The sequence below is a fragment of the Triticum dicoccoides genome, chromosome 3A, assembly GCF_002162155.2.
Source record: "Triticum dicoccoides isolate Atlit2015 ecotype Zavitan chromosome 3A, WEW_v2.0, whole genome shotgun sequence".
Lineage (NCBI taxonomy): Eukaryota > Viridiplantae > Streptophyta > Magnoliopsida > Poales > Poaceae > Triticum > Triticum dicoccoides.
Window position 1 is genome coordinate 5,900,380 of NC_041384.1, and position 26,028 is coordinate 5,926,407.

The following is a 26,028-nucleotide window of genomic DNA, read 5'->3' on the forward strand; positions in this document are numbered from 1 at the left end:
AGGCTTGAAAGCCTGACTATCTACCAGATCCTGCCGAGGGCACAAGATCGTAGCTGAGATAACAAGCTAAACGTCGAAGGCCACGTGGAACTACTAGTGAGACTGAAGTCTCTCTGCAAAACATAAAATAGGCAAACGTGAGTACAAATGTACCCAGGAAGACTTACATCAGAACTAACTACATATGCATCATTTTCAACAAGGGGATGGTGGGGTTTAACTACAGCAAGCCAGCTTTGACTCGGTGGCTATCCTGAACTACGACTGCAAGCGACTCTTTGAGGTGGCGCACACGAGTCCACATATTCACCATATCAATACACCACTATGGATCCGCTCCCGTCTCCCTACGAGAACGCCATCCATAGCACTCACGCTTATCTTGCGTATTTTAGAGTATCCACTTTCACTTGTCTATGAACTGATATAAGCAACCCAGAAGTCCTTTTCCGTGGACACGGCTATTCGAATAGATGATGTTAACCCTGCAGGGGTGTACTTCTTCATACATGTTTCCACCACTTAGCGTCTGCACACGACATGTGCTCGGCAGACTTCAAGCGAAAGCCGACGTGGGTGTAGACCACGACCTACCTAAACACTCAAGTCTCTAGTCCAGGTTTATCGCCTATTCGGGTTCCATCCATGAGGAGATCCGGCCGGAGTTTCGCTCACAGCCCCAAACGATGTGAACAGGGTTCCCGAGATACCAAACGGGCATCCGGTACACCGTGCCACGTACCTACCGCATCACAGCCCACCCCTACGGTCAGCGCTATCCATGGCCTCCAGTAAGCTACAAACACCAGAAACTACTTGCAACTCTTGGACAGAGGACTAGGGTGAATAAGAAGTCGAGCGGGGTCATATTTCAGGGCCCAATGTATGGTAGTAGCTGAATCATGGATCACAAACACAGAACTCAGTTCCTGAGGACGGCTTCAATGAGACAACCCACCATGTACTCCTACATGGCCTCTCACCGTTACCTTTTATCAAATCGTGTTCACACACTTAGCTCACACACGGTAGGACATGTTCACACACCTCTGATTCATCCCGATGAATCAGACCTGACTCAACTCTAAGCAGTAGCAGGCATGACAAACAAACATGAATGAGTAGGCACAATAGGGCTCAAGCAACTCCTACTCATGCTAGTGGGTTTCATCTATTTACTGTGGAATGATAGGTCATGCAAAGGATAAAGGGGTTCAGCTACCGCAGCAAGTAACAGATGAATCGTTGTTGTCCTAATGCAGTACAAGAGAGCAGGAGCGAGAGAGTGGGATTGTATCGGAATGCACAAGGGGGTTTTCTTGCCTGTCACTTCTGAAGATAACATTGAGTCTTCATCAGTGTCAACGATCACAATGTCAGAACATCGTCTACCGGGAGGGAACAGATACCGGCAACAAAGAAGAAATACAATCAATGCAATGCACAATATGATGCATGCTCATGACATGGCAATATGAATGTGTTATGAGCTAATGCAACTAGCAACAGATTAAATGAAGTTGGTTTGAATACAAGATTCAAATTCAAACTCCATATGTGATTATTCAAATGCCATTTAATTATTTGTGCTATACAGCAGCTATAAGTTCTTCTAACATGCATGAAAATGGTACAGATGGATTCCTTGAATTTTTCTGATAATTTTTCATATATAATTTATTTCATTTGGAGTTACGGTTAATTTTCTATGAATTTTTGAAGTTTTAGTCATTTTCTGAAATTTCCTGAATATTTAGAATTAAAATAATTCCAGAAAATTGTTAATTATGTCAACATGACGTTGGGGTGATGTCAGCAGGTCAACGGGCGCCGTCCAGGTCAAACTGACCTGTGGGCCCTGCGTGTCAGTGTCTGGACTAACTAACCTAATTATACTTAACCCTAACTAACTTGGTTAGCCGGGCGGGGCCCGCATGTCAGTGAGTCAGTGGCTTAACTAAAATTAGTTATTAATTTAACCAAAAGTTAGCAGGGGACGGGCCCACACGTCAGTGACCCAGGGGGGGTCAAATCCCTGGTCAACCGGGGCTAATCCACCGGCGTCTAGCCGCCGGCAAGGTCCGAGACGGCGGCGATGCACGGAATCGCAGCACGGGCCACGGTTCGAGGCGCGGATGGCACCGTTGGAACCCCGAGCCTCGTCCGCGTCGTCTGGTGCTAGTGGGGTCGCCGGAGATGACTTAGATCGACGGTGGCGTCCGCTTCCGCGGCGGCCGGAGTTCGGGGCTGGTGCGGGTTAGCGTTGGGGTGCACGGGGAGGACGGTGGTGGGGTGATATGTGCTACTAGGAGCGTGCTGAGCACGATGGAGTGCTCGGACACAAGCTCCAGTGACTAGCGCGGCGGTGGCGACATCGCCGGCGGTGGTAGGCTCGCGGCTCCGGCGGATTTGATAGCTACGCGGTGCAAATGAGGCAGGGAAGAGGGGGAAAAGAGTCCGGTGCTCATGGTGAACTCGCAGAGCAGGCTAGTGGGCTCGGGGATGGCTTGGTGACGACGAAACGGCGGCGGCGATCTCACCCCGCCGAGCTTGAAGACGACGGTGGTGGTGGTGTTCCCGGGTACCTGGCGTGGCGTGACTTGGTGGAGAGGGCGAGGGCGTCGAGGCGGAGCCTCTGAGCTGCTCAAGGGGACGAGGGAGAGGCCATGGCCGCGGTGGTTCTCGTCGGCGGCGGCGGGCGCGTTCGGTGAGGAGAACAGAGGAGGGGGAGAGTGTTCGGGAAGAGAGAGGGAGCAGCGAGGGAGGAAGAGGAGCGAGGGGACACGAGGCGTCGTCGTGGCGTCGCTAGGGAGACCGGGGGAAGCAGGAGGTGGCCGGGGCATCGCCAGCGCTCGCCACCGAGCAGCTTCGGTGCGAGGGGAGGAAGACGAGAGGAGAAGGGTGGGCTGGGCCGCGCTGGGCCGGTCCTGTTGGGCCACCAGGTGGGCTTCACAGGTAAGTCCAGGTGGTTCTGCTCTTTTTTTTATAATTCTGTTCTATTTTATCTTTTCTATTTTCTGCAATTTGTTTTTGATTTGATTTAAAATATCAAATCATTTTATAAAATCCTGGAAACAATTATGGGTGCTTTCTGAATTATTTCAGTGACCCTTAACAATTTCCAACATTTATTTGAACATTTAAATTATTTATAGTATTTAAATGCCGAAAGTCAAATACAATATGGTTTATTCAAAAATCCAAAAATGTCTTGGAAAAATATCCATCATCTCTGGATATGGTTTTCACCCTTTTCCAGTAATCATGAACATTTTTGCAAACCAATTTGGGTTCTTTGAAAATATTTTGAAGTTGAACCTATTTGCAATGCTTTGGTGCTAGGGCTTGGTCATCCCCATTTCAAATTTCATAAAATTTAAACATGTTGCATGGATGCTAAAGCAAAAACAAACAAGGGCTGATCTGGGGCTGTGACACCCGCTGACGGGTCGAAGTGGAGAAAAATCGAGAGAAAGCTCTGGGCTGAGTTTGCAAGTGACCCAAGGAACGTATGGTTTGCTTTTAGTGCGGATGGCATTAATCCTTTCAGGGAGCAGAGCAGCAATCACAGCACCTGGCCCGTGACTCTATGTATGTATAACCTTCCTCCTTGGATGTGCATGAAGCGGAAGTTCATTATGATGCCAATTCTCATCCAAGGCCCTAAGCAACCCAGCAATGACATTGATGTGTACCTAAGGCCATTAGTTGAAGAACTCTTACAACTGGGGAATGGAACAGGCGTACGTGCATGGGATGAGCACATGGGGGAAGAATTTGACCTAAAGGCATTGCTGTTCGTGACCATCAATGATTGGCCCGCTCTCAGTAACCTTTCAGGACAGACAAACAAGGGATACCACGCATGCACACACTGTTTAGCTGACACCGAAAGTATATACCTGGACAGATGCAGGAAGAATGTGTACCTGGGCCATCATCGATTTCTCCCGACCAACCATCAATGTCGAAAGAAAGGCAAGCATTTCAAAGGCGAATAATAAAGGGAATATAAATATTCCAGAGAAAAACTTCCAGAACGTAAAGTCTCAGGACTGCCACGTGATTATGACGCAACTGCTTCCGGTTGCATTGAGGGGGCTTCTACCAGAAAACGTCTGATTAGCCATTGTGAAGCTATGTGCATTCCTCAATGCAATATCTCAGAAGGTGATCGATCCAGAAATCATACCAAGGCTAAGGAGTGATGTGGCGCAATGTCTTGTCAGTTTCGAGCTGGTGTTCCCACCATCCTTCTTCAATATCATGACGCACGTCCTAGTTCATCTAGTCGACGAGATTGTCATTCTGGGCCCGTATTTCTACACAATATGTTCCCCTTTGAGAGCTTCATGGGAGTCCTAAAGAAATATGTCAGTAACCGTGCTAGGCCAGAAGGAAGCATCTCCATGGGCCATCAAACGGAGGATGTCATTGGGTTTTGTGTTGACTTCATTCCTGGCCTTAAAAAGATAGGTCTCCCTAAATCGCGGTATGATGCGAGAGTGACTGGAAAAGGCACGCTAGGAGCAGAATCAATAATATGCAGGGACGGGTATTCTTGGTCTCAAGCATACTACACAGTTCTACAGAACTCTACCTTGGTGACCCCGTATGTCGATGAACACAAGAACAGTCTGCGCTCCAAACACCCGAGCAGTGTGACAACTTGATTACATGTGAACACATCAGGACTTTCAGCACTTGGTTGGAAACACGTCTCAGAGGTGACAACACTGTTTGTGATGAGTTGTACTCGTTGTCCAGGGGACCATCTTCGACTGTATTGACTTACAAAGGATACGAGATAAATGGGAATACATTCTACATGATCGCCCAAGATCAAAAGAGCACCAACCAAAACAGTGGTGCCCACTTTGATGCAGTAACCGAGAGGGGAAAGGTCACATATTATGGTTACATAATGGACATATGGGAAATTGACTACGAACATGATTTTAAGGTCCCTTTGTTTAAGTGCAAATGGGTCAATCTGTCAGGAGGTGGGGTACAGGTAGACCCACAGTACGGAATGACAACAGTGGATCTGAACAATCTTGGGTACACTAACGAACCGTTCGTCCTAACCAATGATGTGGCACATGTTATCTATGTGAAGGACATGTCTACCAAACCGAGAAAAAGAAAAGATAAGGAAGCGAATACATCATACGATGAGCCAAAGCGCCACATAGTTCTTTCAGGAAAAAGGGACATTGTGGGAGTGGAGGGCAAGATAGACATGTCTGAAGATTATGAAAAGCTTCATGAAATTCCTCCCTTCAAAGTCAAGGCTGACCCAAGCATCCTGATAAACGATGAAAATTATCCATGGTTACGGCGCAATAAGCAAAGCACACAAGCGAAAAAAAGTGAAGACTTTCTCTCCACAACTATTATGATGATACCATGCCAACTTTCAACCTTTTCATACTTCATATGAAATGCCTATTGTAACAGACGAGTTTCCGTATGAAATCCTGATACTCCGAAATAGATTGTCCGTTTTGTACACGAAGTGCATCCAGTTTTTGCCGTAACCCTCTCTACTTTCTTGCACATGCTATGTGCGTGAAATGATGATACCATGCCAACTTTCAACCTTTTCAGAGTTCATTTGTAGTGCTTTTCAATTTCATGGTCTCATGAAATAATCAGTAAATGCGTGGAAAATAAAAAATATCATAAAAATAAATAAATAAGTAATTAGAAACAGAATAAAATAAACTTTAATAAAATATATAAGTAGAAACAAAATAAAATAAACTTTAATAACATAAATAAGATTTATGAAACTAAAATTATCAACGTATTTTCTGTTCAAAACATTATAAGCAACCTCTAGTATTACTGAAACTAAAATTATATAAAATTGATGCAACTAAAATTATCAAAGTTTTTTCTTTTTAAAATCATTAAAAGCAAAAAGAATTTTCATAAAGAACTTCTTTTGTTAGAAACTTTAATAGCAAAAAGAATTATCATAAAATAAAATAAATAAGTAATTAGAAACAAAATAAAATAAAATAAATAAGTATTTTGTTGTAAGTAGAAACAAAATAAAATAAATAAAGCAAAAAAGAAAAGAAATAAACTAGGAAAAAATAAGAAAAAGCCACCTACTGGGCCACCATGGCCTAAATACGACTAGAAACCCACCCATGGGCCAGGATTCAGGCCCGTAGAAGGCCCAATAGGCTCACAGGCAGATACAATGTGTTTAGGCCCGAAAGCCTGCATTTGAGAGGAGCTCGAGAGGGCAGCGAGAGTGCGGCTTATAAACCACTCTCGAGCTCCCTCAGCTAGCGAGGTGGGACTAAACTTTCGTGCCGCGGTACGGGCAGCACAAGGCCTTTAGTCCCGGTTGGTGCTACCAACCGGTACTAAAGGCGTACATTGGTACCGGTTCATGCCAACAACCGGTACCAATGCACACCCTTTAGTCCCGGTTTGTGGCTCCAACCAGGACCAAAGGCCTCTACTTCCCGCCCTTTGGGATGCTGAGAAGTGACCTTTGGTCCCGGTCGGTGGCTCCAACCGGGACTAAAGGGGTGCTTTTGTCCCGGTTGCTGCCACGAACCGGTGCTACCTCTTGAGCACTACGTTGGTTTTTCCTTGAAGAGGAAAGGGTGATGCAGCAAAGTAGCATAAGTATTTCCCTCAGTTTTTGAGAACCAAGGTATCAATCCAGTAGGAGGCTACGCGCGAGTCCCTCGTACCTACACAAAACAAATAAATCCTCGCAACCAACGCGATAAGGGGTTGTCAATCCCTACAAGGTCACTTACGAGAGTGAGATCTGATAGATATGATAGGATAATATTTTTGGTATTTTTGTGATAAAAATGCAAAGTAAAATAAAAGCCAAGTAAAAAAGGAAAGGAAATAACTAAGTGTTGGAAGATTAATATGATGAAGATAGACCCAGGGGCCATAGGTTTCACTAGTGGCTTCTCTCAAGAGCATAAGCATTTTACGGTGGGTGAACAAATTATTGTTGAGCAATTGACATAATTGAGCATAGTTATACTATAATAATATCTAGGTATGATCATGTATATAGGCATCACGTCCGAGAAAAGTAGACCGACTCCTGCCTGCATCTACTACTATTACTCCACTCATCGACCGCTATCCAGCATGCATCTAGAGTATTAAGTTCATAAAAACAGAGTAACGCCTTAAGCAAGATGACATGATGTAGAGTGATAAATTCATGCAATATGATAAAAACCCCATCTTGTTATCCTCGATGGCAACAATACAATACGTGCCTTGCTGCCCCTAGTGTCACTGGGAAAGGACACCGCAAGATTGAACCCAAAGCTAAGCACTTCTCCCTTTGCAAAAAAGATCAATCTAGTAGGCCAAACCAAACTGATAATTCGAAGAGACTTGCAAAGATAACCAATCATACATAAAAGAATTCAAAGAAGATTCAAATATTGTTCATAGATAAACTTGATCATAAACCCACAATTCATCGATCTCAACAAACACACCGCAAAAAGAATATTACATCGAATGGATCTCCACGAGAGAGGGGGAGAACATTGTATTGAGATCCAAAAAGAGAGAAGAAGCCATCTAGGTAATAACTATGGATCCGAAGGTCTGAGGTAAACTACTCACACTTCATCGGAGGGGCTATGGTGATGATGTAGAAGCCCTCCGTGATCGATGCCCCCTCCGGTGGAGCTCCGGAACAGGCGCCAAGATGAGATCTCGTGGGTAGAGAAGGTTGCGGCGGTGGAATTAGGGTTTTGGCTCCGTTTGATATTCTTTTTCTGCGAAACTCTGAAATAGGCAAAAAACAGCAAATCTGGGCTGGGCCTTCGGTTAATAGGTTAGTCCCAAAAATAATATAAAAGTGAATGATAAATCCCAATGATGTCCAAAACAGTAGATAATATAGCATGGATCAATAAAAAATTATAGATACGTTGGAGACGTATCAACCCCGCGTCGGTCACTGCCCCGGTCCACGCCACCCCGCGTCGTCACCGCCCTAGTCCGCGCCATCGCCGACGCCGCCCCCAGTGAGCCCCGGTCCCCGCGCCCCTTCCCTGCCCCCCGTCGCCGCCGCCGCCGTAGCCGCCGTCAAAAATATATGATTAGATGATTTTTTTATAGATGTGATCTTTTTGTTCATATATCATATGATGTTTTTATATTGTTCATAGATGATTGATCATATTTGTTCATATGTATGCAAGCGAAGTCGTTGTAGTTATTTGTGCTGTTTAGGGTTAGGGTTGTCGAGGAAAGAAATTAAGGAAATAAGAAAAGAGAAAGAAAAGAGGAAGAAGGAAGAAGAAGAAGAAAAATAAGAAACGGACGAAGAAGAAGAAAAAAAGAGGAGAAGGAGAAGGAATAGAGGAGAAGAAAAAAATAGATTAAAATCTATTTTTTTCTCCTCTATTCCTTCTCGTTTTTTTCTTCTTCTCCTCTTTTTTTTTCTTCTTCGTCTTCTTATTTTTTATCGGGTATGTCGTTTTCGATATACCCCCTCCCCGATAACTTCGACATGAGGGGGGGTCGATAATTAATAGAACTAGTTAAACAAGTTTATTTTTAGTAAGTACTACTTTATTTTATTTATAGTAAGTGCTTAGTAGTTGAACTAGTTGATTTAATAAAACTACTTTATTTTACTTTATATAGAAGTAGTTTATTTTTAGTAAGTACTACTTTATTTTTTTATAGTAAGTGCTTTATTAGTAGTTGAACTAGTTGATTTAATAAAACTACTTTATTTTACTATAGCAGTAGTTTATTTTTAGCAAGAAAATTAATAGAACTAGTTTATTTTTTAGTTCAAGCAATTATTCCCGCATCGACGTCGACGATGCCTATCCCGCATCCTCGTCGTCGACTCGGCGGAGGAGGCCGGCTTGATCAGAGGGGCCATGTCCGGGACTGGGCTCCGCCGGGCTGGTATTGGGAGGTGCTACCTTCCGAGGGATGTAGGTTGGTGAGGAGCTAGCCCGTCATTGACCCGATCCTTGTTTGGTGGCAGTCCCGTGGGCCAGTGATGGTGCCTAGGCTTCCGGAAACCACGGAGGTGGTACTTCCCCGTGTCAGCAAGGAGGACGAGCACGTCCGTCGCTACATGGTTGCGTTGGAGGGAAAGTTCGACAATACCTCGTAGGTTCTTCAGGGATCTCACTGGAGCTATGATCATGTGATGGTTCGTTCCCTTTGGGTGTCCAGTGCCCGCGGCGATACCCGTCGGGCGCTACGGTTCTAGCTGTACTAGCGATGCTATATATATGTATGATAGTATTCGAGGTGTATTAGTGATAATATTCGACGATGTACGGACGGAATAGATGATGTAGTTTTGCTTATAATTGAATGCATGCTAATTTAATACTACTTTATTTTACGATTTGGTTTTGCTTATTGAATGCTCAAATTGGAAAACTACTCCTACTTTGAATGCTAAAATTGGAGAGCACTATGCAAGGCGTATGCATATGATTAGTTGATAGCTTATAGGGTTTTTGTTGTCACAGAAATCTAGGAACCCCCCTCCATCATCCCCACGGTCGTCCCCGTCACCGACCCCCTCCGACCTCAAGGTGAGACCAGCCGAATCCTTTTTTAGAAAGATAATTAAACGATATTTCGGGTTGAATTTAAGTCTGTCGAGTCTCCACCATATATGAGAGGACGAACAATCCCGACTATTGTCGTGGGGTAGCTTCTCCTTCATTCCCGTGTTCTAGACAATTTGCTGTAATGCACTTCGGAACGAAAGGAGGAGCTACCATCACAGATGGTCACAAATGTCAGAGAGGAATCAGTGAGGGAGAGTTCCACCATATATATATGAGAAGACGAAGAATCCCGACTGTTGTCATGGGGTTCGCTTCTCCTTTGTTCCCGTGTGCTAGACATTTTGGTGTAATGCACTCAGGGAAAAATGGAGGAGCAACCATCACCAACGGTCGAATGTATACACCACGTGAGCTGAGAGTTTTCAAGAAAAGACTCAACAAACGGATAGTCAACCCGTGATGAATAATAATGATCTAATTTAGTTTTTGTAGTACATATATTTAATTGTACAAGTTTAATCTTTGAATTATGAACGTAGGAAATGTCGTCATCGGACGACGAAAGTCTCCCGGAGGAGTGTGGCTGGTGCCACGACAATCGAGGTTTGTGCGATAGGCCTCACCTGGACGATGATCTGTGAGGGAGTCCTGGATTAGGGGGTGTCCGGGTAGCCGGACTATACCTTCAGCCGGACTCCTGGACTATGAAGATACAAGATTGTAGACTTCGTCCCATGTCCGGATGGGACTTTCCTTGGCGTGGAAGGCAAGCTTGGCGATGCGGATATTCAGATCTCCTACCATTGTAACCGACTTTGTGTAACCCTAACCCTCTCCGGTGTCTATATAAACCGGAGGGTTTTAGTCCGTAGGACGAACCTCAACATACAACAATCATACCATAGGCTAGCTTCTAGGGTTTAGCCTCCTTGATCTCGTGGTAGATCTACTCTTGTACTACCCATATCATCAATATTAATCAAGCAGGACGTAGGGTTTTACCTCCATCAAGAGGGCCCGAACCTGGGTAAAACATTGTGTCCCTCGTCTCCTGTTACCATCCGCCTAGACGCACAATTCGGGACCCCCTACCCGAGATCCGCTGGTTTTGACACTGACATTGGTGCTTTCATTGAGAGTGCCTCTGTATCGTTGCTTTTAGGCCCGATGGCTCCTTTGATCATCAACAATGGTGCGGTCCAGGGTGAGACTTTTCTCCCCGGACAGATCGTCGTCTTCGGCGGCTTCTCACCGCAGGCCAATTCGCTTGGCCACCTGGAGCAGATCGAAAGCTACGCCCCTGGCCATCAGGTCAGGTTCGGAAGTTTAAACTACACGGCTGACATCCGCGGGGACTTGATCTTCGACGGATTCGAACCACAAACGAGCGCGCCGCACTATCTCGATGAGCATGATCTAGCTCTGCCACCGAACAGTGCCCTGGAGGCCGCACACACATCGGTTCTGACCCTTAATTCGGAGCCGGTTGCACCGATCGAGGATGAGCGGTTGGACGCCGCCTCGGGGGCTATGATCCCAAAGGCGATCGAGCCGAACACCAGCCCCGCACTCTGCAAGGCCCATGACTCCGAGTGGCCGGACTCCTCTCCAGACTCCGAGCCCTCCGCGCCCCTGCCGATCGAAACTGATTGGGCGCCGATTATGGAGTTCACCGCCGCGGACATCTTTCAGCACTCGCCCTTCGGCGACATCCTGAAGTCACTAAAGTCTCTCTCTTTATCAGTAGAGCCCTGGTCGGACTACGGTCAGCAAGGTTGGGATATGGGCAATGAAGAAATTCAATGCCCACCCACCACCCACTTCGTAGCCACTGTCGACGACTTAACCAATATGCTCGACTTCGACTGCGAAGACATCGACGGTATGGACGACGATGCAGGAGACAACCAAGAACCAACACCTGTAGGGCACTGGAAAGCCACCTCGTCATACGACATTTATATGGTGGACACTCCAAAAGATGGAGATGGCGATGGAACAGCGGGGGATGACACCTCCAAGAAACAGCCCAAGCGCCAACGTCAGCGGCGCCGCTCTAAATCCCGCCAAAGTAAAAATGGTGATTCCGGCATGGGAGATAACAATACTCCAGATAGCGCCGAAGAACACCCCCTCCAGCAAGATTCAGCACAGGAGGATGGAGAAGCCAGCCCTCACGAGAGAGCGGCAGACAGAGAGGTTGAGGATGACAATTATATGCCTCCCTCTGAAGACGAGGCAAGCCTTGGCGACGAATTCGTCATGCCAGAGGATCCCGCCGAACAAGAGCGTTTTAAACGCAGGCTTATAGCCACGGCAAGCAGCGTCAAGAAAAAGCAGCAACAGCTTAAAGCTGATCAAGATTTGCTAGCTGACAGATGGACTGACGTCCTTGCGGCCGAAGAGTATGAACTCGAACGCCCCTCCAAGAGTTACCCAAAGCGCAAGCTACTACCCCGATTAGAGGAGGAAGCACCTACATCACCAGCACATGACATGGCCGACCGGCCACCTCGTGGCCATGATAGAGAGGCCTTTCGGCCCTCCACTCAAGCCATGCCCCGGCGCCGCTCAAAACATGCTAAGGCACGGGAAAAGGCGCAAGACCTGCGAGAGATACTGGAGGACAAGGCAAGGCAAACAAGATTGATCTACGGATCGCATGGGCGCCCCACGGCACGTGACGGTGATCGTCACTCCGGATACAATAAATCCGGTCGGGCCGAACACAACAGACAAAGGTCCTTTGAGCTGCGTCGTGATATAGCCCAGTACAGAGGCGCCGCACACCCACTACGCTTCACAGATGAAGTAATGGATCATAAAATCCCCGAGGGTTTCAAACTCGTAAACATCGAATCATATGATGGCACAACAGATCCTGCGGTATGGATCGAGGATTATCTCCTTCATATCCACATTGCCCGCGGTGATGATCTGAATGCCATCAAATACCTCCCGCTCAAACTTAAAGGACCGGCCCGGCATTGGCTTAACAGCTTGCCAGCAGATTCAATCGGTTCTTGGGAGGACCTGGAAGCCGCATTCCTCGACAATTTCCAAGGTACCTATGTACGACCACCGGACACTGATGACCTAAGCCACATAATTCAGCAGCCAGAGGAATCGGCCAGACAATTCTGGACACGGTTCCTAACAAAGAAAAACCAAATAGTCGATTGTCCGGACGCAGAGGCCCTAGCAGCCTTCAAGCATAACATCCGCGACGAGTGGCTTGCCCGGCACCTTGGACAGGAAAAGCCGAAATCTATGGCAGCCCTCACGACACTCATGACCCGCTTTTGCGCGGGAGAAGACAGCTGGCTAGCTCGCAGCAACAACTTAACCAAGAACCTTGGTAATTCAGATACCAAGGACAAAAGTGGCAGGTCGCACCTGAACAAGCAAAAACGCCACGTTAGCAGCGACAACAACGAGGATACGGCAGTCAATGCCGGATTCAGAGGCTACAAATCTGGTCAGCGGAATTGAAAAGGAATACTCAGGGCCCATCCAGTTTGGACCGAATACTCGACCGCTTGTGCCAGATACATGGCACCCCCGAAAAGCCAGCCAATCACACCAACAGGGATTGTTGGGTGTTCAAGCAGGCAGGCAAGTTAAATGCCGAAAATAGAGACAAGGGACTGCGTAGCGACGACGAGGAGGAGCCCAGGCCGCCGAACAACAGTGGACAGAAGGGTTTTCCCCCACAAGTGCGGACGGTGAACATGATATACGCAACCCACATCCCCAAAAGGGAGCGGAAGCGTGCATTATGGGACATATACGCGCTGGAGCCAGTCGCCCCAAAGTTCAACCCATGGTCCTCCTGCCCGATCACTTTTGATCAAAGGGACCACCCCACTAGCATCCGTCATGGTGGGTACGCCGCATTGGTTCTAGACCCAATTATTGATGGATTTCATCTCACAAGAGTCCTTACGGACGGCGGCAGCAGCCTGAACCTGCTTTACCAGGATACAGTGCGGAAAATGGGCATAGATCCCTCAAGGATTAAACCCACCAAAACGACCTTTAAAGGTGTCATACCAGGTGTAGAGACCAACTGTACAGGCTCAGTCACACTTGAAGTGGTCTTCGGATCTCTGGATAATTTCTGAAGCGAGAAGTTAATCTTCGACATAGTCGCGTTCCGCAGTGGCTATCACGCACTGCTCGGGCGAACCGCATTTGCAAAGTTCAATGCGGTACCGCACTACGCATATCTCAATCTCAAGATTCCAGGCCCTCGAGGAGTAATCACGGTCAACGGAAACACCGAACTCTCCCTCCGAACGGAGGAGCACACGGTAGCGCTCGCAGCAGAAGTACAAAGCAGCCTCTCCAGGCAATTCTCCAGTCCGGCCCTCAAAAGGCCGGACACTGTCAAGCGTGCCCGGAGTAACCTACAACAAGACCGCCTGGCACGTTCCGAGCTGGCGTAGCAATGCGGCCCCAAGCCTAGCCCTCGTGATATAGCGAAACCAGTGCTTCGCGTACATAACTACGCTCTTGAAATACCATGGGCACAGGGGGAGGGGCACTATCATGGCATGCCCAAAACACGGCTTAAACCGTACAAGGGGCTGCCGAATTCTTTTTTTATTTTTTATTTTTTATTTTTCTCTTACTTTCAGGACTCCATACTTCGGACGACCCGTTCGGCAATTCAACTGCCGCACAAACGATGCAAGAACCAGGGAAGCAGACAAGCCATGCCGCATTATGGAACTCCCAGGTGGTCTCTATTACGAGCAGTATACCTGTTTTGCATACAATTCCGCGGCCTGCCCCTGGATAGGACATGTTAAATAGTCCAACTCTATGCTTACCGCACTATTTGTATCGTTCTGCTTGGATCACAGCCTTTTTATAAACAATGCATAGCTTTTTGTCTATCTTTTGCATTAATCTCTTTTCACATATATGTTCATTAATAACATGCTACACCCGTACACTATGGTACGGCAAATACGCCAGGGGCTCCAGTACCCCTCAATATGGTGTGAGAAGTCCGAACACTTTCACAAGTGCGGCACCCCGAACTTATAGCACTATATGCATCGGCTCCGAATCATGATTTGGGTCAATAGTTGGGTTTGCACGGCTCCTATGTTTTGGTGCCTTACGTTCCGCTATATTGGCTAAGGTAGCATTAGGAGAACTACTGCGATTGTGCCCCAGTTGAGCTGGGCTGAGCACCTCAGTAGAGAAAGCTAAAACTGACTGTCATGACGAGGCGAGAGACTGGTCGCTGTTCGGGAGGTTTTTTGAGTCCTTAAAGACTTATGCCGCTTCGAGCAAGGAACCGGCTTTGTCCGTCCAAGGCGTGGATAGCGCCCCGAACTCGGTCTTCCGAATACTAGGGGCTTCGCCGAAATTTAAAATTATAGAGTTCTATGGCTAAGTGAGAGTGTTCAAGCATTATATATAGTCTGATTGCATTGTTCGTTGTGCTGAGCGCCTCCCTCGAAGGACCCAATCATGGGAAAAAGAGCGCTCAGGTTTATCCCGAACACCCCAGCACTAGTGGGATGGGGGCAGAAGCCGACGACTGGCCATCTCTCAATTTTTGATAAACGGCCGCACAGAAAGTAATATTTTAAATTCAAAAAGCATTGCTTAGCGCATATGAACAAGTTTTCAGCGCACAGGACAACATGAGCGAGTTTATTCAAAAATTACATCCCTGGTACATTCATCCGCCATGAGGCGGGCACCCGCCAGAACATCCTTATAATAGTTCTCGGGCTTGCGATGCTCCTTCCCCGGCGGCGGCCCGTCCCTCACAAGCTTCTCACCGTCCAGCTTACCCCAGTGCACCTTTGCACGGGCAAGGGCCCTACGGGCACCTTCGATGGAGACGGAGCGCTTGATGACCTCGAACCTTGGACAGGCCTCCACCAGCCGCCGCACCAGTCCGAAGTAGCTCCCAGGCAGGGCCTCTCCAGGCCACAGCCGAACTATGAAGCCCTTCATGGCCTGTTCGGCCGCCTTGTGGAGCTCGACCAGCTGCTTTAGCTGGTCGCTCAAGGGCGCAGGGTGTCCGGCCTCAGCGTACTGAGACCAGAACACGTTCTCCATCGAGCTGCCTTCCTTGGCTCGGTAGAATGCGGCGGCATCGGATACGCTACGGGGAAGATCTGCGAATGCCCCTAGAGAGCTCCGGATTCGGGTAACTAACAAGTAGTTTACTTTTATATGTCTGCTTTGCATAAAGAATGCCTTACCCGCCGCTATCTTTTTCACCGCATCCAACTCCTGGAGGGACTTCTGGGATTTGGCACTTGGCAGACTTGGCAATTTCAAGGGCCGCCGCAAGCTCGGATGCCCGCGTCTTCGAGTCAAGCTCCAAACTCTCATGTTTTTTCATGAGAGCCTGAAGCTCTCGCCGCACTTCGCCGACCAGCGCCTCAAATTTCTCCCGCTCGGTGCGCTCCGTGGACGCTTTCTTCTCGGCCTCGGACAGCGCCTGCTTGAGGGTCGCCACCTTAGTTGTGGCCCCTACAATAAGCAGTATAATCCTGTCATTTTTTGCAATTGCATATTTTTATATATTTTTCTATAAGGTATCTCTTACCTTCCTTCTCCTCGAGCTGCCGCTTAGCAAGGCCGAGCTGTTGCTCGGTCCGCTCGGTCCGCTTCAGGGCACCCACCTCCGCAGTCAGTGCGGCAGTGGCTAGCAGCGAAGCCTGCATACGCATATTGACTCTTTTTTGTCAGACTCCTACGAAATTTATTAGATCCTCTATTCGGCTTTTCTTTTCGAACGCCAAACAGAGCATCAGGGGCTACTATCTATGCGGTAATATTTTTACATATTTTTTACTTACCTCGAAGCCTGTTAGGAGGCTAGCTCAAGCTTCAGTCAGTCTGCTCTTGGCGGACTGAACCTTCTGGATCACCGTACTCATGATAGTATGGTGCTCCTCGTCGATGGAGGCGCCCTTAAGCACCTCCCGTAGATTGTCCGGCACCTCCGGTTGGACGGAGGCCGCCGGCTCGGTAGGCTTGCTCCTCTTAGAAGGAGGTCGCCTACCGCAGTCCAGAACCGTTGAGGATTCCGACGCGGTGTCCGACGCAAAGCCGGACTTGGAGCCCTGGGGGGTCTTGTCCCCTTTACTCCCGGAGTACGGGAGGTCGCCTCGCGGCTCCTCCAAGACCACCTCCTCTTGGCGCGGAACTTGTTGCGACGCCACTTCGGCGTCGTCCGCGGCACAGGGGTAGGCAGCGGGCGGAACTAAATTCATGTCCGATGAATCCAGGGAGCCGCTCGACGACTCATTGAGCCCATCCTTGGGCAGGCTGCATGATTATATTCGACATTAGGGAAAGCTGTGCAACAAAGGAATATCATGAAGTTACTCTGGTATCCGAATACTTACGATTCCGCCGGGCGCTTGGCCCTGTGCGGCCACTCCTCTTCACCCTCATTGGCGTCGTTGGAGTAGTCCGTAGGGAGGGTCTTCCCCTTCTTGGACCCTTCGGCCTCCCCCGTTAGGGCGGTCTTCCTCTTCTTTCCTCCCCCCGCTGGAGGGGGAGAGGATTCTTCTTCCTCCTCCTCGTCTTCATGAGAGGAATGCGTCTCGGTTTCGTTGGATGATGATTCCGACACCTCCAGACGCCGGGCACTCTTTCGAGTCCCTGTGGTCTTCTTCTTGACCTTCTTCTCCGGCACCACGTAAGGTGCCGGAGCCAGCAGCTTTGCTAAGCGGGCATCGGCTGGGTCTTCGGGCAATGGAGCCGGATAGTCGATCTGTCCGGACTTCGCCTACCAATCCTGTCAAAGGTAAGGGAGTTTAGATCCCGCATAGAGTCAAACTATGAGAAACAAATGTCCTGTAAAAGGTAAAGATAACTCACCGCACTAGCTTGACGCTGCGTACTGAATCCACGATCCTCGGAAGCGGATGCGGGAGCCTAGGCGCCCTTGAATAGCACCCTCCAGGCATTTTCGTGCGTCGTGTCGAAGAGCCTGTTCAGGGTTGGGTGCTGCGCCGGTTCAAACTCCCACAGATTGAATTCCCGTTGTTGACACGGGAGGATCCGGCGGACGAGCATGACATGGACTACGTTCACAAGCCTGAGCTGCTTGTTCACCAGGGATTGGATGCATGTTTGCAGCCCAGTCACCTCTCCCTCGTCACCCCATTACAGGCCCGTCTCTTTCCAGGACGTGAGCCGCATAGGGGGTCCGGACCGGAACTCAGGGGCGGCGACCCAATCAAGGTCACGCGGCTTGGTGATGTAAAACCACCCTGATTGCCACCCCTTCAGGGTCTCCACAAAGGAGCCCTCAAGCCATAGGACGTTGGCCATCTTGCCCGCCATGGCGCCTCCGCACTCCGCCTGGCTGCCGCGCACCACCTTCGGCTTGACGTTGAATGTCTTGAGCCAAAGGCCGAAATGGGGGCGGATGCGGAGGAAAGCCTCACACACGACGACAAACGCCGAGATGTTGAGGATGAAGTTCGGGGCCAGATCGTGGAAATCCAGGCCATGGTAGAACATGAGCCCCTGAACAAATGGGTGGAGAGGAAAGCCCAGTCCGCGGAGGAAATGGGGAAGGAATACTACCCCTCTCATGGGGCCTTGGGGTGGGAAGGAGCTGCCCCTTTTCAGGAAGTCGGTGCGCAATGTCGTTAGACAAGTATCCGGCCTTCCTCAGTTCTTTGACATGGCCCTCCGTGATGGAGGAGACCATCCACTTGCCTCCCGCTCTGGACATGGCTGGAGAAGGTTGAGGTGGGAAGTGCGGACTTGGGCGCTGGATCTCGAGTGCGCGGAAGATGGATAGGCAAAGGAGGAAGAAGGCGTAGGTAAAAAGGTGGATCCTTTTCCCCCTATATGGGCGGATGCGGCTATGCGTCCCCACCAGCCTGGTAAAACTCACTTGCCTCCCAAGCGCCGTGATAAATGGCGCGGTTGGGTTACCCACGTCCGTATTGATGAGAATCCCGTAAATGGGGGACACGATCTCTGCTTTGACAAGACATGCCAAGGAAACCGCCTCGCAAAACGCGCTGGGGTGGGGAAGTAAAAACAATACGAATAAAGGCTTGGCCATAGTGTGATGTCACGCTGCGGAATACGTCAGCAGATTAGACTTGTGTTAATATTATTCTCTCTATGGCAATATGTGGAAACTTATTTTGCAGAGTCGGACACTACCCTTAGTGTTTACCAAACTTTTATGAAGAACTTGGAGGCGGAACCCGCCTTGCAATGCCGAAGACAATCTGCGCGCCGGACTCGTCGTAATTGAAGCCTGGTTCAGGGGCAACTGAGGGAGTCCTTGATTAGGGGGTGTCCGGGTAGCCGGACTATACCTTCAGCCGGACTCCTGGACTATGAAGATACAAGATTGAAGACTTCGTCCCGTGTCCGGATGGGACTTTCCTTGGCGTGGAAGGCAAGCTTGGCAATGCGGATATTCAGATCTCCTACCATTGTAACCAACTTTGTGTAACCCTAACCCTCTCCGGTGTCTATATAAACCGGAGGGTTTTAGTCCGTAGGACGAACCTCAACATACAACAATCATACCATAGGCTAGCTTCTATGGTTTAGCCTCCTTGATCTCCTGGTAGATCTACTCTTGTACTACCCATATCATCAATATTAATCAAGCAGGACGTAGGGTTTTACCTCCATCAAGAGGGCCCGAACCTGCGTAAAACATTGTGTCCCTCGTCTCCTATTACCATCCGCCTAGACGCACAGTTCGGGACCCCCTACCCGAGATCCGCCGGTTTTGACACCGACAATCGGCGCTTCAGCATTAAGCTCGAGGAGACCTTCGATGTTGAAAAGGTACGCAACAGCGACAAGTGTTTTTTCGTAATTAAGCATGACTTCAACTATTTCAACGTGTAATTTTCATCTTTTACAATTTGAGTATAGCTTATCCCATGCCATGCAAGACACTATGTCTTGGAGAGGATGGATTTTGAAGACCATGAAAATTTTGAAACGAAGAAAATTCACCTAAGGACCCATCACGATGTGGATTTTGAAGTAAATCTATATAATGCTGAGAGCGTAACCAATTTTGGTTGCAAAAATTGGGAACCATTTTGCAAGATGTATGGTTTTGATGAGGGTATGCTTGTCACCATGGATCTTGGTGATCCTGACATCGACCAAGACAATATGGACATTTGGGTCCTTGTTGACACGCCTCCAGTTCTACCGCTATGTGAGTTTCTCAAACATAGTTAATTATTAACTAATTTATATTGTTTATTTCAAAATAGTTGACAACTTATTTCCATTGACAGCTTATTTTGATTGTTCAAACAATGTGCGGAACATGGTAGACAAACCCACTGCACCGATGGCTCCGAGTTAACTTATCAGGAGAAAAATCATCTGGTCGGATTTTGTACTGATCTTGAGAATTACAATATCTACAATCAAACTCCTCAACATTATGGTCAATATGTGCCACTAGTGCACGTGTTGAACTATGGTAACTACCATGGAGATATCCTGGTAAGATTTTTTACTATTACGACATCCGTGCATCTTTTGCATACTTCTAAAACTAGTACATCATTGCTAACTATGAAGTTATAACTATGTTTTTCAACAAAGAATCCCAGAGGATTGTGTTCCTCATTTGATGTATCAGAATGGCAGCCTTCGTGTTTTGAACATATATCTAGGTCATCCTACGAATCTCAACTGTCCATACCGGATTTCTAAAAGAAGTGGAGACATGCTAATCAGAGAATGGAAAAAATGTGGACAGCCGTAAGGAGGTTCTTGGAAGCAAAAGGAAGCGCCGCGCAAGAATTGGAGACAGGATGGTCTCCATTCTCCATAATGGAGAGTCAGGGTCTATATTGTTTTATGCTATTTTACCTTAAATAGGGTATTTAGGTCCCGCATAATACTGATGATCATGTGCCAAGAACAATTAAGTAGGGTTGGTTCGATGACTATCAGGATGATGATCGTATGACTTGTTATTAATAACGAGTAGAAGTTGTATGATGATGATTAGTATGACTTGTTATTATGATGATGCATGATGCAAGCATGAAGAGTTATTATATATCTGTGGGTGAAATGAACATGGATTGGATTGAAGTGAAGGCAACATGCATGTGGTGCATGTTGAAATTAGTACAATCCAAACTTGATCAAGTTAGGATTAATATTACTTTCGACATACACCACATGTTGCCTCACTTCAATCTAAGTCATATTTAGGCATAGCAGTTGCAGTAGCACGGAGATAACAGAGGACGCATCTCTCTATTAGCTACCTATAACAACCTAAATTAACCCCCAAAACCCCTAAACCACCTCCTTTCGAAAAAAATCAGCCCCTGAAATGATGACGCGTGGAAGCTTATTGGTCCCGGTTAGTGCTACCAACCGGGACCAAAGGCCCTCCTGCCTGGGCTCCCCGGAGCGGCCACGTGGAGGCCCATCTGTCCCGGTTAGAATAAGAACCGGGACTAAAGCCTAGGGCATTAGTAATGACCCTTTAGTCCCGGTTACCCAACCGGGACAGATGGGCCTTATGAAACGGGACAAATGGCCCTTTTTCTACCAGTGTAAAATAATAAAGTACCACCAGGCTGAGCTCTAATTTTCACTCAGCTAACACAAATGCATTTTACACTGTCCATGTACTACTCTTGATGTCCATTTGGAGTAGGATTTGCAAGTGAATGTTTATCTACCGTTGTACTCAAGTTAACTTAAATTAGGTCAGATGAATCAGATACTTCTTCCAATTGCATGAACAGATCAGCAAGGCATGCATACTATACTGCCACTTTTGCCTCAGAAATGAAACTTTTCTATCTTTGATCATGTCTCTAAGAAAAAGTATTAAGAGAAACCAATTATGACGATAAAAAAATGACCAAACATAGAAGTATGTACTTTAGGTACACATCAGCCATGACATTACCTTGTCTTTGAAGAACACATCCAACTCATCCTGCTATCCGGCAACCTGTGGCCACCCCCAAGCCTGAAATCCTCGACGCTCCATCCAACCTCTGCATGGCAGTAAAGCGAAATCAAGATGTATGTCATGATAAAGCTCTTCAAAAAAATCAGTGCTCTTAACTAATGCATCTAAAAAATAATTATTTGTCTACAGAAATAGTTGCAAGACTATGTGAACAATTCCGTCTCAAACCCTTCAAAATGCGCTGGCCCTTCGGTCTGGCAGAACCTATTTCATGACAAAACAATCATGAAATTCTATCAGGTGACTGTAGGATATTGTAATTAACCAAAAGGATTAATAAACGATATTATATTGTATCCAACTACCGAATAACCAAGCAGACTAAAGGGATGAAGAGGCATACACAACATCAGGTACATTGACGGCCGCTGCTAGCGATGCTTCCGTGGAGAGTTGTGGTCGCTGCTACCTCTACAACAACAGTGTTGTCGGACAAATTGGTGATGCATTGTACAAGTTATACTTCTGCTCGAACCTTCTCAAGACAGGTCACAGGCATCTAAGAAATAAGAGAAAAATAGGAAAAAAATAAGATGGTGATTTGGTTAATTTGAAGGAACTATAATTTGCAGGGAAGGGCGATGACTTTGCAACTCGATGCTCACCCTGACTATCAGCCATCAGGTAGAAACAATTTGTGCGTGCACCGGGGGTCCTCTTATTCCATTTCATCTGCTCCCTGTGCCACATCTGCAGCATCCACAAGCTATAGATATTTGGAGGAGCAGACCACTACTGCTTCTATGTTGAAGGTATTACAACAGGTAAAACGGCATCCTGAACCAAATTTTATAAAGAAAAGTAACCTACAGCAGAAGTAGGTATTTACTCTATGCAAAAAAAGATACTACGATACAATACATGATAATGCCTAGTCGAACTGATGCATCTGTTAGCTACAAATGGTAGTAGGACAGTACTAAAAGGACCTACTATTCAATTCCAGTCTCTAGAGAACAAAATCACATTGATCCTATTTTCTTAAAATGATAAACCAGTACTAAAGAGCTGATATTCCAAATCTGAGTGCTCACTAATTAAATGAGAATCCTAAGCAAAGACAAATGATGAAAATAAATTATGTCTGGAAAGGATGTTTTCGGTAGTTAATTGATCATTATATGGGTGCAGACCAAACAAATATAGTATATTCAGCAAAGACAAATTATATAGAGAAACAACGTTAATTAATCATTATATGGTTGCAAATTATATAGTATATAAATCATTTATATTTCCATTGCCAACTCAATAGAGAAATGAAGTAAATATAGTATATTCAGCAAAGACAAACTATATGGGTGCAGTCGAAAAAAAATGTATGCGTTAGTCTACTCATTGATGATTAAAAGACTAATATACTCTAAAGGACAATTTTTGTCCAATGAAGAAACACTCTCCTGATACTCATCTGGCTGGCCGGACTTGGTATCTCAGTGGTTCATACCATCATTCTTCCTTTCTTTCTTCTCTACCTGTAGTGTTCCTTCACAGCTGCACCCGGGCACAAAATGAGCATAGAGACACAGAATGGAAAATAGTTTTCTATAATGTGTGACGACCTATTACTAAAACCGCAACCAAGTGATAGAGGCTAAGGTGTCCCGATGTTTCGATGAGATGGTGGCTATCGTTTTCTATGGGAGTCGACCAAGTTAACAATTATACACATACCACACCAATAACATCAAATAAAAAGGTCGGCCTGAGCATGTAGTTCAAAATGGGTACTGATATTTAGATACAAATGGTTGAAAAAAAATTGCATGGAGAAGGTTACCTTAAATTTACGTCGGCAAAAAATTCAACCTCTTCTGCTTTGGGCACTCAATGCTTGTTTTATTGCAAAAGAATTCTTTCTTTCTTGCATCAATCTGTGTTGAAGTGAAACACTCGCTAAAGTAGAAGCCTAGTCTAGTCATAAAGATAAGGAACTACTTTAAAATGAATCAGATTGTCCACATTCAATAACAAGAATGAATATCTTCATTTACAGTCATATTCAACATACCCTTAAGTTGACTAAAATAGACTTGTTGTAATTTATACAAAAGAAATACATGAGATAAGTCACCTACCTCATCTATCATTTAGGAGAGGGTTAGTATATGAAGAAAGAGGCAACTACATGATAGAAAATTACATCTTTGAAATTCTGTATAGGTAGACAAATGAAAATAGACCAACAGAACACATACGGCCTGATTAACATAATCAGGGAGAACAGAAAAATACACGTAAGAGTCCTCGCTTCAGCAACGGCAAGCAACAACCACATATATCCATCACATGTAAAGGGGAGACAGAAACTACCTTATTTGAGGACTAAATTATCAGACTGGTGTAGCTACGATACATGCCACAACTAAACAAATCAACATGAATTTTTTCTGTGCAGATCTCATAGGGTAGTAATCAACTGGAGCAAAACCAAGAACAAAAGGAAACAAGGAGAGGGTTCCTACAGATTTTGCCATATACAAATATACATCATTGCAGTGCTTGCCTGGAAGCTCCTTCATAGGAAATCAATGGCCTAACGGAAGCTCGTCCACCCCGACATAAAGCACTCATCTATAAACATGATTTCTACATTGTCGGTTGACCACTGCACATCAACAGAAATTCTAAGTACATGCCACAATGGCTTCACAGAACTGCTTGCAAAATATAATCAAAAGTAGTGACCACAATCACATTGTGTAATTTCTCCTTGTTAAAGCACCCAAGAATGCAACCAAGAAGGTTCGATAGCAAAATGAATGAGGAGTGACATACCTCAACCTTGTAGTACAGACCCATAGGATAAACTGATCCTAAGCTTGACTCCAATCCTTCAATAACAACTTTTTGGCAATCATCTAAAATCTATTTAGGCCGACTCATCAACAATTTTTTTCTCCTTCCCAAAAGACTCAAGAGTGCAAGGAATAAGGTCCTGTAGGAAAAAAACACACTAGTAGAAAAACGGCCCAATGTGAAGCACATTAGTACCGGTTTGTAACAAAACCGGAATTAATGTGTTCATTAGTGCCGGTTCAAAACGGCTAGGCGGCCGGAGCTAATTATTACCAGTTTGTTGCGAACCTTTAGTATCGGTTCGTGGCACGAACTGGTACTAAAGAGGATGTGGCACGCCGTGGTCCGGCTGGGGTCCCACGAGCGCCTTTAGTACCGGTTCGTACCACAAACCGGTACTAGAGGTTTGGAGTTGCAGCTGTTTTTTAGTCCCACCTCGCTCGGCTAACAGGGTTTTTACCACCTTAAATATGTTACTTCTCAAACTATCACAAGCACTTGGTCTTCATTGCACTCTATGTGTAGAATTTGTGGCCGCAATATGAGTGTTCACCGGTTTCTAAACCGTTGAGGTCTCATATTGACAATTCAGATTGTACACAAAAAGATCAATGATGATCAATGTATTTTTTATGTATATTTTTTCATGTTCACACCCTCACTCTGTCCTCTCAAACTCCGGACTTTTTTGCGTTCAGCAGGCACCATTCAAAGCCACGTTATCAATTTTCAACCCTTTCTGACATAATTTGCTATTTTTAATGCATTTACTGATTTGTTCTGAGCTAAATGGCCCTGAAATTGAAAAGCACTACAAATGAACTCTGAAAAGGTTTAAACTTGGCATGGTATCATCATTTCACACACATAGCATGTGCAAAAAAGTAGAGAGGGTCACGGCAAAAACGGGATGCACTTCGTGTACAAACTGCACAATCTCTTTCGAAGTATCAAGGTTTGAGATGAAAACTCATCTGTTACACCGGCAATTCAAAAATTTAATAACTTATTACAACTCCGGACTTTTTTTGTATTCAGCAAGCACCATTCAAAGCCACGTCATCAATTTTCAACCCTTTCGGACATAGTTAGCTATTTTTAATGCATTTACTGATTTGTTTTGAGCTAAATGGCCCTGAAATTAAAAAGCACTAAGAATGAACTCTGAAAAGGTTAAAACTTGGCATGGTATCATCATTTCACCCGCATAGCATGCGCAAAAAAGTAGAGAGGATCATGGCCAAAGTTGGATGCACTTCGTGTACAAATTGGACAATCTCTTTCAAAGTATCAGGGTTTCGGACGAAAACTCATCTGTTACACCGGCAATTCAAAATTTTAATAACTTATTACAACTCCAGAAAAGAAAAAACTATATAAAAAATTACTCAGAAATAAATAGAAGAAAATAAATAAAGCAGAAAAGAAAAAAACTATATAAAAAATTTACTCAAAAATAAATAGAAGAAAATAAATAAAGCAGAAAAGAAAAAAACTATATAAAAAACTACTCAGAAATAAATAGAAGAAAATAAATAAAGCAGAAAAGAAAAAACTATATAAAAAACTACTCATAAATAAATAAAGAAAATAAATAAAGCAGAAAAGAAAAAAACTATATAAAAAACTGCTTAGAAATAAATAGAAGAAAATAAACAAAGTAGAAAA

At 45.8% G+C, this 26,028-nt stretch overlaps 1 long non-coding RNA gene across 1 annotated transcript; it reads right to left on the reverse strand.

Annotated features, from left to right (window-relative positions):
- Nucleotides 1-22,309: 22,309 nt before the first annotated feature.
- LOC119270895 lies at nt 22,310-23,369 on the reverse strand. The gene is made up of 3 exons (XR_005134356.1): nt 23,342-23,369; nt 23,009-23,055; nt 22,310-22,367 (listed from the first exon to the last, which is right to left on the reverse strand). It is a non-coding gene; the product is annotated as an uncharacterized LOC119270895 (long non-coding RNA).
- Nucleotides 23,370-26,028: the final 2,659 nt, after the last annotated feature.